This window comes from Mytilus californianus, unplaced genomic scaffold (genome assembly GCF_021869535.1).
Source record: "Mytilus californianus isolate M0D057914Y unplaced genomic scaffold, xbMytCali1.0.p SCAF_8, whole genome shotgun sequence".
Taxonomy (NCBI): Eukaryota; Metazoa; Mollusca; class Bivalvia; order Mytilida; family Mytilidae; genus Mytilus; species Mytilus californianus.
The window spans coordinates 12996182-13002234 of record NW_026262734.1 but is presented as its reverse complement, the minus strand read 5'-3'; positions in this window follow the sequence as shown (position 1 = coordinate 13002234).

Here is a 6053-nt window from a genome sequence, read left to right as displayed (position 1 = left end):
ATAATAAAATATTGAATCAGTATTGAATTGGCGTTCAACTTGAGTCATTTCTCCAATATTGAACTAGGCTAGATTACAATTCTTCGCTTATTTGGCAAATTCATATTCTACTAAGATATATTCAAACATTTAAGTTTTGATAAATACCATTACAAATAACATTTTTGTCTTAGTTTCTGATGGTCACATACACGTTAGTTTATTCCATTGAGAAAATACAATATACAAGATTGTCGGGTAAATGTGGATTGCGGATTAAGATGTTAGATGTCAAACTTGAATTAACAAATTAAACTGAGGTGAATTTAACACGAATATGTATTTTCTCTTCAACAGTGTTTTTTTCTCTGTTCTTTATTTTCATTTAAACTAAGCTAAAATGTTTTGTGGAAAATTGAATAAAAATAAACATTATATGTATTTGAAGGCATTTTTTTAATTAAACAAGTATAAGATCAGTCAAATATATCACGTATTTCTTAAGAAGGATTTTAAATTGAGGAACTTTTTAAACTTGAAATAGTGTTTACGAGTTTAATATACATTCTTTTTTATTTAATTTTTTTGATAAAATAGTTAAATAAATGGTATTATCATAACAAGTCTTCATTTCAATGGAATACACATGGAACACTTTCACGGATTCACTTTTCATTGTGTTCATGGTTGCATATCAAGGACACCGTTTTTAATGTATGTCTAAAAGATTAATATCCGAAAAAATTATTCACAATAGTACTTTGTTAACCTTCGACATGTAGGATTATTAAAGAATGACGGATTTTTTTTTTACCATGGGGGTATTTTTTGTTCCGTTACTGAGGACATTTTTTGTCCTTTATGAATCCATATGACAAATTCGACTCCAATAAGGATAAATTTTCTCTCATAGAAAAATTGGTAGTTTTTATCCGATAGATTTTTTGTTCATTTTTATCGGATATAAAAGATTGAAAACTACAAACAATTATTTGAAGTTTCGTATCCATCTATCAAGATCCAGCAACTTTTGACTAGTATAAAGGGTTGCCTTGGTTTTAAAGCTCAAAACGGTATTATTTGTTTTGCTTTACATTGGGTTAAATAATGAAATGTATGTTTCAGAAATTTACACAAGTTTGATTTCGGCGTTGAATCCCGGGGACACTGTCGTTTACAGTAAAAGACGAAAATCTACACATGTACGTTCTTATAAAAAATAAGTTGTGGTATGATTGCCAATGTTCATAATCATATCATAATTATTGTATTCCCCCTAATAATCAATCTATAATATATGCCACTGGACGTTAAAAGATCAACTCTTAATTCATCCATCTTATCCTTTTAGTTTTGTGATAATTTGCATATCAAATACATGAAACAACTAGCAGATTTTGACTAAAGTTAGAAAGCCGATATTACTGCGCATATAAAACTAAACTGGACCCCTGTTGTGTTCACTTATCGGTGCGAAGTTATAGATAGAACGGCGGACCAGTTAAATATAAAACAGACACGATCCCTATGTTTTGATCCCCTCACAAAACAACACTTTATTAATTTCATGCATCCGTAACACTTTTCTGGAATTACTTTCACTAGGAACGCTCAATACTAAATATTTGAAAGCCAAAGAATGTATAAAATAGATAGGAGTGTACAGCTATATGACCAATAAAGGACCTATACACATTCACAACATTCTGTGTATTTATGTGTCTGTCCAAAGTCAAAAGCACGTAGTTCAGTGGTTTTCGTAACATCAAGTCTAGCTGTTATATACATGTATTTGGGCTTTTTTTTGTGGCAAGATAGCTTTGAGATAAAGTAGGCCGTTAGTTTGCTCAATTGAATAGTTTCATATTTTTTCATGTCGCGGCGGGGCCTTTAATAACCCTTTTCAGTTTCCGTATTTTTTTCATTATTGAAGGTCGTATAAATATAACTGCTAACATTCCTATTGATTTGAACTTTCTTGAATAGTTGACTCACTAGCAATTATACCACATTTTCTTATTTTTACATAAGCCTTCAATCCATCAAAGGCCAATTTAGTCTGCTGTAGCTGAAACCTACGTTTCTTAAAAAAAATCTAAATTCATATACTGACAATTTTAGAAATGTTTGTCATAGATATCTGTTCGTGAAATAAGTATCAACATATTTTAGCTATGAAGATGTGTAAACCCTTGAATAAACCTTATTTCTTTGGGCAATACCTACGGGAATTCAAATAATAAAAAACACTATCAGAAAATCGGAATAAACGTGTTTGCAATTATTAAAATTAAGTAAAAAGAAGTGTGTATATATATATATATATATATATATATATATATATATATGACTTGGAGGTGCAATGGAGATCATGAAGTTTGATGGTCACGGGTGAAGTGCGCTGGTCTTCGCCGAAGTGCGATGAGCTGTTCGATGGTGTGCGATGGTTTATACAGACCTTCCAAAATTCAAACTGACCACACGCACGATACACGCACGCACGATACACGCACGGTGAATGCACGATGAATGCACGGTGAATGCACGATACACGATACACGCACGATGAGCGATGAGCGTTACACGGAGGAGTAACGAAAAATGAATGATGAATGATGCACGCACGATACACGCACGATGCACGATGAATGATGAACACACGATACACGCACGATGAATTATGAATGATACACGCACGGTGAATGATTCATTGACGAATGAACGATAAGCTCTTAATACACGGTTCTCAAAGCCATTTTATTTGGAATTGCATTTAAAATTGATGTATGATAATGAAAATATATAAGGGTTACACATTTTAGATATCTCGCTTTCTGTGTTGATTGGTCGACAGTTTTACTAAACATTCCATGTTTTAAATAAATTGATTGTAGTATAGTATTTCCAATATCAATGAGTGTTGTCAAATTATAAAACTCATCGATTTTTATATTTCTACTTAATATAAATAAGATAAAAAAAAATATTTATAAATTGCTACATTTTAAAGAGTGGCGATTCCAGCCATTTTTAAAAAGAGGGTTCTCAACCCTAGATAAAAGGGATGGATTTAACCATATGTCCCCATTCAAATGCATTGATCGTAAAAAACCCGTCTAAACACTACTAAGGACTTATAATATGCCACTAAAGACTAGAAAGGAGGTGTTACTTGTACTCTGTTTTCATATTATGGTAGAGATAGATAGATTTTTAATACATAAATTCCAATTTTTATAGAAAAAGAACCACCAATAAATGAGCAGTTGAACAATATTTGGAACGTGGCGGTTTTTTCCTTGATATTGCCGAAAATCAGTGATCTCGGGGTTTTACCTGAAACACTTTGGGAAAATGCAATTTTTAATTCCAATTTTAAACCAAACGGTAAGAGATATCCCAAGGTTTTTTAAATTGCATGTCTAATTTGATGAGGAGATTTGAAAAAACGATCTCAATGGTAGTTGAAATTATTAAGTGCAATCATTTTGTGTCCGTCGTTGTCTTTCATACATATCAATTGGTGTATCCACTGTTTGCTGTTCGTTATCTGTTGTTTATTGCAGTCAGGCCTCGCGATCGGTCTCCAAATTTAAGCCCCCACTTAGGTTAATTAATTATCATTTATAGGGGAGGGGCTATTTTTCTCGGGACAAACATTATTTTCCTTCCTTAAAAACAACTAAGTTAACAATTTTCTATATTTTTTCATTTAACCATAAAGCGATGAATATTTAATGATTTTTAAAAAATTAAAAAAAATATTTTTATGGTAAATGTATCTAAATGTCTGGGTTATTTTCTTATCCAAATAATTAATTTTTCATTTTTTTAAGGTAAAAGTGTTATCAGTTATGTAATTTGACACGTGTCTTATGGTTCAGTGATTTTCGGAAAAATAAGAAAGAAAACCGGCACATGCATTGTTCAATTATCATTTGTCATTTTTTTATTGATTAAATTTGAATTTATGCATTAAATATCAATCTCTATCTTGATAAGAAATTTGTTTACATGGTATAGCATCCCTTTTAGTCCTTAGTAGCATATTATAAGTCATTAGTGCACTAAGGAGTTTTTAGCCGTGTTTAGACGCACCCTTTTCTGCTCTTTGGCCGGATTGTTGTCTCTTTGACACATTCTCCATTTCAATCCTCCATTTTATTCAATTAGTTGTGATTCTCTTTATCTCTCTGTTTGATGTTTTTGCAGACAAAAACAATTCGCAGAATTAATCTAAATAAGCAGACATTAAACCCTTTCTTCTAAAACTTTTAGCATTAAAACCTTATTGCATGAAATTGAATAAGTATGTTAATATCAGTCTTATCACATTTTCGGATGACCTTAATAATAGTTACCTATAAAATGATTTTTGACAGAAATTAACATACTTAATTGTTGAAGAATTTGTTCTTTTTATCGACACATTTAAAATTGCTGCCGTAAAATGTATTTTTTCGCGACGTCAAACTGTGAAATATCGGGAAAAGATGCATTTTTTCGAGATTTAACCATAAGCTTAAAAACGAGCATATAGACCCCTCTTTTTAGAAATGACATTTGGCTTGATACTGTATGAAGATTATTCGTTCCAACTTTTATGAAGAAATTACCGACTTTTTCTAACTAGATAAATATACAACAAAAATACCGTTTTTTCTTCTTAAATCAATTTCTAGTAACAAAAATTAATTATTAACAAAGATTTGTTACACAAATGTAGAGCCCAGTTTTGTAACGAAGATATTCCTAATCTCTTTACCGAAATCCGCATAAATTTATCTTTTGAAACAAAAAAGTTGAGGATGTCTGTTCAAAGAACAGAAGTGTCCAAGAAACCAAAATGTTAAGTAAATGTCAAACCCATTTGTCTTTAAATTTAGCACATGAAGATATAATTTTTATTACATATACAAATTGATTTTGTAAAAATTAGCTTGTATGTGAACTTTTGTAAAAAAAATCACTGTGGGTCTAAAACTGTATCTCATGCCCATAATTGTCCTAAAGCTAAATGTCATTGTCAGATTATGAGGGTCTGAATGGGGATTCATTATTTCTGTATTCTGTCATTTTAGGCATTTTTTTCTATTCGTTATACCTTTTGCCGATCATTCTTTATTCCATATATTCTAGGACCTCATCATTGTCTTTTCTATATATTTGTCTGGTTATTTTCTGTATTCTTTATTTTTTTGTCAATAATTTTCTATTCTATAAACTCCCATCCACACCCTCATGTATAATGGAAGACGATAAATATTTTAGTATACATACCACCCGTTGTCACTTTCACCTGACATACAAATCACATATTTTCATGTCTCACCTGGACACGGGTGCGTCTAAACACTGCTAAGGAGTCCTTAGTGCACTAAGGACTTATGATATGCCACTAAGGACTAGATGTGGTGCTATTACATGTAATGTCTTTTCATATTATGATAGATTTTGATATTTAATGCATAAATTTCAAATTTTATAGAAAAATAATCACAAATAAATGAGTTATTCAACATTGTTTACACACGTGCCTGTTTTTCTTTGATATGCCGAAAATCAATGAACCGTTAGACACGTGTCAAGTTACATAACTGATTACACGGGAATCCTGCTATATGATGTGTTTAATCGGCAATATTGGAAAAGTTGGATACTAATAAATGAATTGTTTTTCAGATTATATTTCTGTGATCAATTTTGATTTGACTTCGCACTGAATAAGTTGTTAAAATTTTATTCATGTTTTTTTTCTTCAGATTCTCAAGGGTATTTTGTAATTATTTCGTGTAAATAAAAGATTTGTTCCCAGAGCAATATATCTAAATTTATTTTCATATATGAAGACGTTAAGCAATGTATTACTGGACAAAATTAAACGAAATCAATAAGATAATAAATCTTTACTACATGCAACCACACTAATTTCATATATGAACTGTTTGGGCAGAAATTATCTTATGCGTTTGCTTTGGTTCATAAGCATATTTTCACATCATGAAAAAGCATATTTTCAAGGCATTCGTACGAAGCATAACCTTTTTATGTCAAAATTATATCTATAGCTCTAA